At 38.0% G+C, this 12,610-nt stretch overlaps 1 long non-coding RNA gene across 1 annotated transcript; it reads left to right on the top strand.

Annotated features, from left to right (window-relative positions):
* Positions 1–498: 498 nt before the first annotated feature.
* Positions 499–11,826, top strand: LOC146438189 (uncharacterized). The gene is made up of 3 exons (XR_014851686.1): positions 499–637; positions 5,967–6,060; positions 6,528–11,826. It is a non-coding gene; the product is annotated as an uncharacterized LOC146438189 (long non-coding RNA).
* Positions 11,827–12,610: the final 784 nt, after the last annotated feature.

Consider the following 12,610-nt stretch of genomic DNA (forward strand, 5'->3'; position numbering starts at 1 on the left):
TAAGCAAGCAATAGTGGATCAAATTTTGTCTTAGAATGTATGATTTTGAATTCACATGAAAAAGAAATCCTGATTGTTAGTGATATATTTTTATGATAAGTTGGTTATCACCACAGCCTGACCCTAGCCTTAGCCTTACCTTAAACTATTGCATTACCTTAGGTGTTTCCTTTGCCCAAACATCTGCAGATTCATATTCCATCTTTATTTTTAAACTAACAAAACTCACTACAATCTCTTTCATTTTCTTCTGAATTATATTTCTCACAAAATTAAAATTGAAGTATTTTGTTGTGTTCTGTCTCAATGGGAATGTGAGAGCCATTTCTAGAATTTATCTCCCTGAAACTGCTTAACTTCATATTTCAGGAATGGTTAGGAGCAAGACCTGATGTTGAAAAAATACCACAGTTTAAAAAGATGTGAAGGTTTACATTATTTTTCATTTCTCATTTTGTCTAAGCTCAGGTGCCAGAGGTTACTGGTGATTGCTGCTGATTAAGGCTGCAGGCTGGGGCTAGTTTTTTCCAGCCTAGAGATGGGGAAGTCTTTTCTTCTTAGTCTCCTTTTTTATATTGCTTCTTGGATTAGCAGGAGTGAAGATCTGCAGTATCAAAATGTTTGCTGTTGAAAAGTCGTAAGTTCGATTTATTTACTTGCATTTGGTGGGGGTGATGGCAACAGCTTGTGTTATTCCTAGGAGGCAATGGAAAAAAGAAAGTCAGGGTTGGAGAGACATCTTGAGACTCATAATAAACATACCATAGGTAAGAAGAAAATTAGATCTTGGTAAGATTTTGCAGGTATGTTCTGGAGGAGGATGACTTTCTATTTAGTGGGTGTAGTTCTCACGTGTTGGCAATACTGTAAAGTGTTGGAATGTGGAATTGTCTGGGAGAGAGGAATCCCAGCTTTTTAATCTTTTTCTGGCTTGGAAAAATTTTCATATATCTGACATGAATTTTGTTTTCAGTCAATATCACTAAGGGTAAAGGATGCAAATTCTGAAGGAGCATCCCAAACTAGCTGCTGCTTTTAACACAGAGCAATTTCTTTGTTCCTATATAAGCTGTGTCACTGCTTGCTAATATGAGATGCTATAATTACATGATTAGTGAAGGTTTTGCCTTGTTTGTCCTACAGCCAAATGATTTTACATAGTATAAATATTGATCTTCTCCTTTGCTTTATTGAATATTGAGCTCTCATTCACTAATGGAACTGTACATGTGATCTTAGAATACTATTACACCCCTTTTATTAATTTTTTTTTATTTTCACTTGGAAAATCTAATTTAGAAAGGATGAAGTAATAGGTAAAGTTGCAGCTAAAGAAAGTCTGTTAGTACTGAAAATTCTAGAGCAGAAATTCATTATTATTTTATTCTCCTTTTCCTCTCTTCTAAAGTATAAATCACATGCTTCACTGGGAATTTTACTTCTTAGTAAACCTTTAATAAATCCTTACCAATATTAAACACCAAAGATGAAAAATACCCTTCTTAATTTATGAGTCTCTGAAACCAGTGAAAAGTTTGCTTGTTAGACTTTTTTTAATCTATAAAATATAGAACTTCTCACTTGGTACATCGAACCAAAAACACTGCAACACTTCCCCTCAAGATGTAATCACAGTTTTTTAAGCCTGCTGATATAAATAAATTTCCTTTTATATCTTTTAAGAGGCATCAAAAATGTAATTATCATATTAATGGGAAGTAATGTGAACTTAAGAGGCACAGGGTGTCTTGTAGCTTTGTTTCTGTGGGCTGTGGTGACCTGGCAGGATGTGAGTAGCTGGTAAGTGAAGGCACCTGCTACAAATTCCATCCATAATGTAATTTTTTTTTTTTTTCCAAAGCTACTCTTTGGTTCTTTGCCAGCAAGCTTTCTCAGTCAGTCTGGTTTTGTTCAATTGAGACCAGAAATGTTTATTTCACGCCTTTTCCATGTTGAGGTGATGTGGCTTCAGACTGTTCACTGAAAACAGAGTGAGGCCCCAGTCATTAATTCTGGCTTTTCTGAGGGAAAGCATGTTGTAGCCCAAGAACTTGGGATGGCATTTGAAAGTAGTTTCATTCTTCATGATTTGGTGATTTTTGGTTGTGTAAAGCAATCTGAGGGTTCTGAGGGAAGTATACACTGTTCTTTGGGATGCTGTGTCATTTTTGAGAGTGAATGGACATAGTTTGGTGGTTTTTGCCTTGGGTGCACATTTGTTTTTTGTTTGTTTTTCGAGACTGCCTGACTACTTGATGTGGGCACATGATGAAAGACCAGACAATTGGGATTTGTTATCAATTTGAGGCAATAAATATTAATTAGTGTTGGTGCTCTAGGTTACAGAAGGGAAAAAACAATCAATATCTGGCCGTGAAGACCAATAATGAAATATTGGACAGTAGGGAATATTTTTAGAGATCATGTTAGACTTAAGTGCTGTGCTTTTTTACTAGTGAGGGGGGAAGCATATTATACTTGAAATAGCTCACCAAGACTGCTTTGAGTTATTTTAATTTAGGGAATTAAAAAAACTTTTAATGGGAAAGTAGTCCAACAACAGAGAGGAAAAATGAAGAAAAGTAAATTCTTTTGATTTTCTTTGTCATATTAAAGTATAAAAAACTTCTAGAAAAGTACAGTTGTGTGTGTATGTATCTCTGCATATCTGTATCTACACGCTTACATGTATATGTACATATCATGATGAATTTTACTCAGGTTGTCAAGGGTTAGTGGTTATTTTTTTGTTCTTTGCAATAAATGGCAGAAGCAGCACCCAAAATACAAGTGCACCATAGGGCTTATTTAGAAACTTCTAAGAACTTTCTGAATTGACAATTTTTGGTCAAGTTCTGTACATGTAGACTTTGGTATGGAATGGTCTTTAAAATTTTCATGCTGTTTAAATAACTGCAGCAGCATGTAAGAACCAACCAGTCACACATTTTCTTTTCAAGCTTCTAAAAGAATTTCAACAGCATGAATTGAACTGTCACAACAATGGCAGATGTTCTTATAGAACTGAACTTTGCAGTAATTTTCCCTTTGTACTCTTACAACATTGGACATTGTGAATCTCAGCAGGCTCAATGAGTGAAATTGGAACATTATGAAAACTAAATTCCAGGGCTGTCAAATCAGGACACAGAAATAATGTTAACTTTTGAAGCACTCTACATTATAAAACTCTTCTGTGTAACACTGGACATGGCAACCACTTTGGTGGTTGCTAAATGAAACCATGTCTCGGTTCATGCCTCAAAATAGCAGTTATGGCAAGTAACCTGAGCAGAGAGAGGAGAGGATAATTTGGAGAACTGGATCACTTCATTTCAGAATTACTAGTTATTATAGCAGTGATAACTGAGGTTTCCATCAAAACAATGAAGAGGGCTTTCAAACTGAGCTAAGCTTAACTGGCCTAAGTGTCAAGGGCATTTTAGACTTCTGTTTGGTTAAAAGTTACATAGACTAATCAATTACAAAAAAAAAGAGAAAAATTTAAGCGTGTCTCTGAGTTCAGGCTTCATTGATCTGAATCCTAATAATTTCTGAGCAGAATTGAGAGCAGATTTAATGTTTCAGGCCTTCCAATTTGAATTTTTAGGACCAGGCTAGACTTCCAAATAGATATACTGGTAGCCCAAGGGCACGAAAAATTCTTATTTTCTCTAGAGTTGTTGTAAGAGGCCTCTATTTTGATCAAAATATGGAGGTAAACAGGGTAGAAAATCTAATTGACTATAAAGCAAAATAGCCTTCAGATGAATATTCAGAGAAGTTTAAGTATCTTGACCAATAAGGCTTCTGACAGTCCAGTTATTCTGTTTGTCAGCTTTGAATCTGTGTTGTGAAGATCTTGCAAATCACTTGCAAATGAATATATTTTTCAGGCAGGGTTCTTTAAAGGTAAGTGACTTTGAGTTTCATGGTTGCGAACCAATCAACAAACACAATTTCAATTGCCATAAAAATTTATCTGAAGATTTAATATGGTAGAAAAGGTAACATAAATTTGGATTAAAGGAACATAATGAAATCTATTTGTCATATACAGTTTTGAAAGGTAGATGCAAGAAAAACCAATAGAACAATCATATAAGCATTCATTTTCCTGTGGGCCATCTACAGTTTATATAAGATGCAAAGAAGCCAATATAGGCCTGGCAAAATTCCATTTGCTAGACATTAAAAAAGAGAAGCCTTTTACTTTTAGGTGAGGTATGCCCACAGTCTGGGGAGGATATTAGAAGGGTAAGCAAAAATTGCTGAAAGAAGACCAAGAAATGTGTTACACCGCTTTAGTAATTCGCCTGTCTTATTTGAAATGGTTTAGTTTCCACAGAGCCTATAAATTCTTCCTTGAAGTTTCAGTAAAATTATGTAGCCCTATAAACATCTGAGCTGCAAATCAGACTTTGTTCAGAAGTCTGGGTCTGTGAAAGGAAGAAAATAATTAAAATTATTCCTTGAGAAAAAAGGGCAGACTGAATATTCTGGCAGAACCTTAAACACTTTCATTACTCGTTTTGAGGGATGAAGGTTTCCCTTGTGGTAAGTATACCTTGGGCTCTCCAGCAAGAGTGACTGACAATGAAACTTCTAAGGGAATGAGTCTGGCAAAAAAAAGACAACAACAACAAAAAAACAAAGAAAGGAAGCCAGTAGAGAATACTTGAAAAACAACTGAATTTCCTTGTGGATATTAAATGATAGTAGAGGAAGTAGGGTTCTCATCACATCTGAATCTGTTTGCCTGGGAAGGGCTGGCAAAAACTATTCTACATGTTTCTCACAGAGCTCTGATTGCTGTCACCCCCCTCTCCTGACAGACTTTAGTGCTGTATTTCACATAACTATTGGGACTTATAAAATCTTTTGGAGAAAAATGTTAAAATTACTTCAGCCATGCTGGATTTGGGTTTGCTAGTTTATTCTAAGTTTTGGAGAGTAGTGTTGCTACTGTGTGTAGACGCTTTTTAGTGACCTTGTAGAATAAAAGACTGGAATTATTATTACATTACTGTTAGAGGTTAAAAGAGAGGGAAGTGCAAAATAGCATCATTAGCCATCAAAATGCTTTCTATCTTAAGACAGCTAAAGTGATTTAAGGTAAAAATCCTTTCTTGGGAAGCACTCTGCTTGCTATCATACTGAAGAAACATCCCTTTCAGCTCTTAGATTGTCAGCAAAAAACATCAGCTCCATCACCCAGTACACTTAGATCACTGTTTATGAAATAAGCAGAGCCAAAATGCTCTGACAGGAAAACTGAAAATACTGGCCAATCCTTTTGCAGAGCTCCCAGTACTGAAGCCAGTAGCTCTATTTGCTCCGACTCATACTAAGCTGTTGCCCTTGACCTTCTACTCCTCCTAACTCTCTGCAAAACCATGATTAAGTGCTAGAAAGAAAGTCTGTGTTTCTGACAGCCATGGGATGGTGGGAAAGAAGTGATCTGTGATTTAATCCAAGTGGCTTCCTGGGTAATGCAGAGACCTCAAAGTCTGTGTAGAATAACACACACACACACAGAGGGGAAAAAAAAGGCAACTGCAGGCTTTAAAATGATTGGATGTTTTTGCAGACATCACAATTTGAAAATGGCTTTATCTGAGTCTTGAATGTTCCATGTAGGACAATGTGTGTCTTGAATAACTCAAGGCATAGCCTCAAGTGTATTGTATTTATGCTCATGATACCTGGACTAAGAATCAGTTGGAAGACACATATCTATAAAATCTGTGATCCTTCATTTGGTACAGAAATAAATCCTATCGAGTTTTTTTCCAGATTAGCTGTTTAGGCAAATTGTCCCACATCCACGAGCTTGGAGACTGAGGAGATAGAGAGAGAGATGAAGATTTGCCTTGTATCACAAGCTTGTTCCTTCCATTGTTAGTAGAAATTATCCCAGTAGTCTTCCTGTAAAAATCTGTACAACTCTGTGTTCTGGGTTTCAGCATTTTAGAATGTGATACAGAAGTGCCTGGTGTGGAGAACAAGCCAGCCTGGTAGTGAGAGCAGCACATCTCAATACTGTGTGCTGTGGCTATGGTAATAAACATTATTTCACATTAACAGAGCATGCTAAATACCTTTTTCTTCCCCCTCCCTCCCTTTTTAAGTTGTTGGAAAACACTGTGTTTCCTCCTATTTTTCAGTCAGGACACAAGTGAAGAGCTGTTGAAAGGACATGTGAAAGAAATGAACTTTGCATGTAAAAATACTTCAATAAATACTTTGGAGCATGTTCCATCCCCCAGCACATTGTCTTCCCCCTCACTTCCTCCTGCTCACTACTTTGAATTTGCTTGTCTTCGGCTGCCCTGAATTATGATGCTATTCCATACAGGATTGTTGGGCAAGGCTGGTGCAATAGACTGAGCTCCTTCAATAAAATAATGCCTGTCATTTTTTTTTTTCTCTGAAATAGCCAGCTCGACACAGATCAGAAAGTAGGACAGTATATTTATTTTTGTAATTCATAAGAAATCGAATATGCTTTTTAAATTTTTCTGCAGATTGCTTTGTCTCAGAATAGATCTGGTCTAGCCTCCTCAAACACACCACCATCCAGCAGCTGAAATGATATTAAAAGAACAAATAAGGTTAAGTTGGCAGTCTAAGTATCTCTTGATGTGACTTCAGAAAGAATTACGTGACCCATAAGTATGAAATGATGAAGTCTCTTTCCAGCTGGAAAAGACTGTCTTTCCATGTGTGAGGAAATGGCATTGAATGGTTTTGATCATCATTTCCTTGAAATCTTTCATATGCAACATCCCCAGAGATCATTTTGCTCAGAGGAACAAGTATTCAGTGACTTCCTAGGAAAAAAATAAGCTAATGTGTCTGCCTTTGAGAAGTTATACTGGAGTACATATGCCTTCTTCCTCTCTCCTGTGTTTTCAAACTGCCTCCCAGGGCAGTATTATTATGAAAATTTAAAAGTATTTTTATGCTGTCTTTAGTAAATGTGATTGCCCAAGATATTAAACTCTGCAGGATGTTATTAATCAGTAGAAATTATACATTTAAGGCCAAAGAAAATTTGTTTTTCCTTTGTGTTCCCATCTTTCTCATTTAAAATGTGAGTTTTGTGGATCATCTGGGACAAAACTGCTTCCTACTTGAGGCCATTTAAATTAATTATCACCAAGCCTTATTCGTGTAAATTTTTTTTCCCAGAAAAATAATTAAATAAAAAAGTAAAAGGGCACCAGATGCCAGAAACTATAACGTTTTCTGCAACATTGCTAAAATTCAAGGTGTTATATCCTGCTTTTGCCTACAGAAATAAGCATATTTCTTTGGGCAAATGTGTCTATAAATCCACATTCACACATGTCATTATCAGTCTCACCACATTCCTGCCTGTCAGCCAAGGCTTCGAGAGTCTTAAGGACATAGGTTGAAGAAACGAGAGCCAACCGTTCCAGAGGTTGGAGAAAATGGGATCATGATATTTGTTGAGAAGCGGTTTTCAGAGGGAATATTTCAAAGCCCCGGTTTTGTTTTGTTTTTTTTATTTTGTCTTTGGGAGACTCATTCTTTCAGCTGCAGAACTCTAATGCTTGCAAAGCAATGGTGGTGGATTTCCAAGTGCAACACCCAAGTGAGGTGCAGTGGACTGTGTCAGCTGCTGAGAGGTTTGCTGGAGCCCTAGGCTTTCCAGATGCATCGTTCTGGTGCTGCAGCTCTGTGTGAAGTGCCCTGCTCTCTGAAATGTGCAGTTGCTACAAACAAGGTCTGGGTTGCTTGCAAAGCTGTTCCTGGAGCTGCCCAGGGCTGTGTGTCTGTGATGGGTCTGTTGCTGTGGGAACTAATGAAGTTCTAAAGTCAGCAGTAAGGTTTCCTTCTGCTTTGATTCCCTGGAGAGCATGAGTAAGTTCTTTTCAAACGCAAATCTTCAATGTGTAGCCTTAGTAGAGGGAATAAGGATGGGAAGGAAAATAAATCTGCATTAAGCTTCAGGCATTTTCAAATTGCTTGTGCTACTGGTGCCCTTTTTTAACCTTTCTTTTCTTTTTTCATTTCTGCAGAGCATTACCTTGCATAAGCACTGCTATGCTGCTATGCTAAAATCAGTCTGATTTTTGGGAGTAATTTTTCCTTTCTATGAGCAGGAAGTTAGTGGTTTTGGTAGGAGTCTACATTCTCTCTCCAACGATGGGGAAGTAGAAAGCTTCCTGCTCCCCCAGTATGGTTCTGTGCAGTTTTTGACCTTCTCCAGTAATGCACATTGTGGAGTTTTTCTGTTTGTTGGTCAGGTTTTGTGTAGGTTTTTTTTCCCCCACAAGTAAATAGAAGCACAGGATGTGGCATGAAGGGATAAATTCTGCCAGTATCAATTTGCAGCTCTTTTCTGTCTGGGCTCAGGGAGTTACCACTGTCCATTTTCCTTTCTTTTCCTCTGCCTGTGAGAGCCCCCACCTTATGGTTTCATCATTGCCTAATACTGGATTGCAGAGAATTAATTTTAGATTTCCCTTTTTGACTTGCAGAACTGTTGTGTTCTGCAACTTGTCATCAGTGCTAAGCTACTAATTACAAAGTACATTCTTCCGACATTCCTGAGGTAGTTATTTCCGCAAAAGCCTGCAAAGTATTCAGCACCTTTCCTGCAAGGACATGCAGAAGCCTATAATTTGGGAGCAAAACTATGCTCAGTGGATGTTTTTAAGCAAAATTTGAAACTAAAAGATGACTGTTGTTACTTGCAAAAAGATGGTGTCTGTTTGATGATTTTAAAGCTACCTTCTCCCTGGAAGGCTTACAATTTACATGATTTAGGAAAAACTTAATGGCTAGGTCAATACTGCAGTTGGAGAGAAAGTATTTCAGGTGATGCTTTTGTGTTCCCTTAACCTGGCACTGCCTGCCTTGTGAGTTCCTTTGAGTAAATCAGCCTTTAGTTCTCTCTGTTGCTGTCACCAGTGGTCCTTGAACTGGAATCGTGGGATAGGGCAGTAACAGGTAAATGCAGGAATGTTGCTGGGAGGTGTGATACCATTGAATGCTTGAGAATACAGCCTTAGGGAAGATGCAGTTCTCTAACATCTCCATGAATGACCCCGAACCTCCCTGAATTACCCAAAAAATGGCTTGGATCCACTAAAGGAGGAACAAATATTGTCTGTCTTGCAGGTGGGGTGGTTGTGAGGTATCTACTCGAATGGTCAATGAATAAAAATACATGTTTTCCTTATTCAGTAATCACTATCAAGGCTATTCAGTAGTCTTAATTTGGGGTTAGTATTAGGATTTCACTGCTATAGTTCCATTGACTTCAGTGGCATGACTTCTGCATCTCAGGGGAGCAGAAAATGGAGCCAGACTCATGTTTTCAAAATTTCTTTTAATTCTAGTTACTAAGTAGGTCGTGACTTTTGCTTACCATGTGTTTCCCATAAAAACCCTGGCTGCCTTGAGTGCTATATGATAGGTTGTCTGAAAGCTGCAGACAAAGTGCATGCACTGTGCTAGAAAGATTTTCTGAAATATCTTGTGTACAGTAGCTGAAGCTGCCACATGCTGCTTGTTCTACAGTGTCTGCATGTGGTCACAGTTAGTGTTCACACTGCAGCATTCTCTGGAAAACTAAGCAATGATGAAAGGGCATCAGTGCATACAGGGTGATGCAAAAACCAGTTAAAAATAAATCTGTGCAACATCTAAGGAGAGGGAAAAAGAGACTCTGCAGCACAATGCAAGCCTGTGCTTTTGTGGACAGTGGCAGTGAAGGGAGAACTAAAAGCACATGTCAAAACAAATGCACTGAGGGATATGAGAAGTACTCTCTCCTTCCAGATTTATCTTCTGTAACAGAAACCAAGGATGAGAGTTAAAAGAAAACTAATCTCTCTGGTGTGTCAATGTAGAATATCATGGTCTTCAGCTTGTAGAAGGGAGGTTAAAGGGTGATATCTCAAAGCCAGAACTTTACTGAGCCATTTTATTAAACTTACTGTTTATTTGACATGTAGCAACGGCAAATTACCAGGATTTTAATTCTGGGGAGGGTGTGTGAGGGATTGTTTTGGAGTTTATGTTGACACTTGGCTAATGTTTTTAAGCTTTCAAGTCTGGAACCTGACCAGGTGTGTGTGTATTTGTGTGTAAAAATCACCTTTGTTAAAGAAAAAATAAATTTTCTTGGTTTTTTACCTTTTTTTTCTTTCTTTAAAAGCTATGTTTCTTCAACCCTGCTGAATTCAATTTCAGTGCCAAATCATCCACTTTCAGTGATCATAGGACATTTTTTAATATTCAGATCATCTCTCAATCCCTTGGTGTAGGTGGTCTTGTACCAACTGCTGTGGTTTCCTTTCAGGGGGCAGTTGTGCTGCATACAAAGGATGCATCACTGGGACAGCATAGCTGTCTTTAGTGGGATTCCAGAAGGGACACTGATGACTTGGTAGTATCTCTGGGAAGGGAAGGAGAAACGTTTGCAGAAAGCATTGCCTGCAGTGTAGTTGAGCTGCAGAGCAGACAGACGAGCTGCTGGCAGCTGATGTGCTCTCCCTCAGCAAAGGCTCAGTGCCAGGCTATGATATCATGGCTGATGGATCGTGCTGGTGCCTCAGGACTACTGCTTCTGTCTTAAGGAACAGTGTCCTGCAAAGGCCAGAGGTAAACTTTGATGAATGATAAGGTCTAGGCACACATGTTTTGGGCTGAATCCTGCAATTCACTGCTTCTGCAAAGAGGCAACTGAGTGGCCAAAAATTCTGGGCTTGACCCTACACTGGTTCCGGGTGAGATTTGTGGACTTTCTGCTGAAAAGAACAACAACAACAAAAAACCCCAGTTCTCTTGGAATTCTTAATGGCTTTGAAATACAATGATTTAGAAACCATCATTCTTATTATTAAAAAACCAAAAATACAGCAGAGTTAATTTCATGTACATGAGTGATTTCCTTTTGGTTACTTCTGTACAAACTTTTAATAAATTGCTCTGTAATTTGAGAGAAGGGGAAGAGAATACTTTCTGGCATGGAATAGAGAGATTCTGCATAAAGGTGATGACCATAAAATCTTTCTGTCTGTACTCTGGTATGGCTTTCACCATCTCACATATAGATATGATAACTGAGAAAACTATGTGATGTTTTAAGTGGTTTTTGGAATAGGGAGCCTTTCCTGAGGAGACAGAACCTTGGATGGATGGATCAGGAAAAAGGCAAATGTCTTGCTGAAATATCTGTCTTCCCTGCATCTAAATGAAATTGGGACTGTAAGGCTTTTATGAGGAAAAGTTGATGATTAAGTCTTTTGAGTGCACATAAGCATGTAATAAATCTGGGTCTGAACTCTGCAATGTGACTGACTGTACAGCAGGCTGTATCTGAAAAGCTATAACTTTGAAATCTGTGGAAAGATTTTGCAGTCCATTCTCCAGTTCTGCATATTGAATTAATCAGTTCCAATTTATATTTCTGCTTTGATTATGGAGCACTGGAGTAACTAACATACAAGTACAAAATCTAGATTTATGGTGGAAATGTATTAATCCTTGTGAGATAAATATCTAAAATCCTACTTGTTTAAGGAAAATGTGTGGGAAGGTGAGAGGGATCTGGCTGTGTATTTAGTCTTCAGTGTCTGTTGAGCAGAGGTGCTCATAGATTAATAGGAGCAGTCTTCTTGGTTGCAAGGAAAATTCTCACTGGGTTGTATGAATTTCTTTTTCCCCAGGTTTGTTCTGTAGAATGAGTCTGACTTACTCATAAGCAGATTTACCCCAATTAAATGAGATCCAGCTCATGTTTTCTGTAATAATTGTAATGTGAATGTTAATAAATAAGTATATTATGTCCAGGTATATTTGATCTGAATTCATTATGTTAGTTGAATTCCCATAGCAACTATTGTACACTTAAGGAAACTATTTGAGGGTATAAATGGCCTCCTTTTTTTCAGGTAGCTAAATTTGAACTTTGGTTGAGTATCATGAAAAACTTAAAAGTAAATTTGAAGGAGCTCCTCTGGATGCAGAGGGGCAGAAAAGACAGGGAAGTATGAGGGTCCTGCGCTGTCCGGGTGAGATTTATGAAGTTTCATGCACCACTATTAAATGGGACAGGAGAAAAGAAACCAAAATGAAACAAAGTTTGCTGTATCCTGCATGTTTTCTTTGGATACATAGGATCACTTTCCACACATGGAGAGGGAGATCAGAATTTGACACATAGTGATGTTACTGTTGCCAAATGGGGAATGAATGTGCTTGTAGGTAGAAGGGGATGGTGGTTTAATTACTCGTGTGCATCCCATCTTTTGATAGGGCCAACTCAAAAAGCTCTGAGTGTGTTTTTTATTTGATCTGCAAATCAAGATTCCTTTCTCTTGATGAGGAAGAATAGTTACTGTAGAAATGGCAGGGCATACTGTAAGGAATATGAGTCTCCTCAAGCCTTAATTAGAAAAGGGGAAAACAAAAGAGAAATACCAGTGCCAGTGAACTCATTTGCAACAATCAAAAATGTTGGTTTTGTTGTTGTAGAGGGTAATGAAATAAAGGTTTGCAAAAATGCTGATGCATTTTGCACCAGTACTTAGGTCAGAAAAGTTAGTTGCAGGTGGCATTGCAAACTGCT

This window comes from Lichenostomus cassidix, chromosome 4 (assembly GCF_008360975.1).
Source record: "Lichenostomus cassidix isolate B80296 chromosome 4, HeHo_3.0, whole genome shotgun sequence".
NCBI lineage: Eukaryota > Metazoa > Chordata > Aves > Passeriformes > Meliphagidae > Lichenostomus > Lichenostomus cassidix.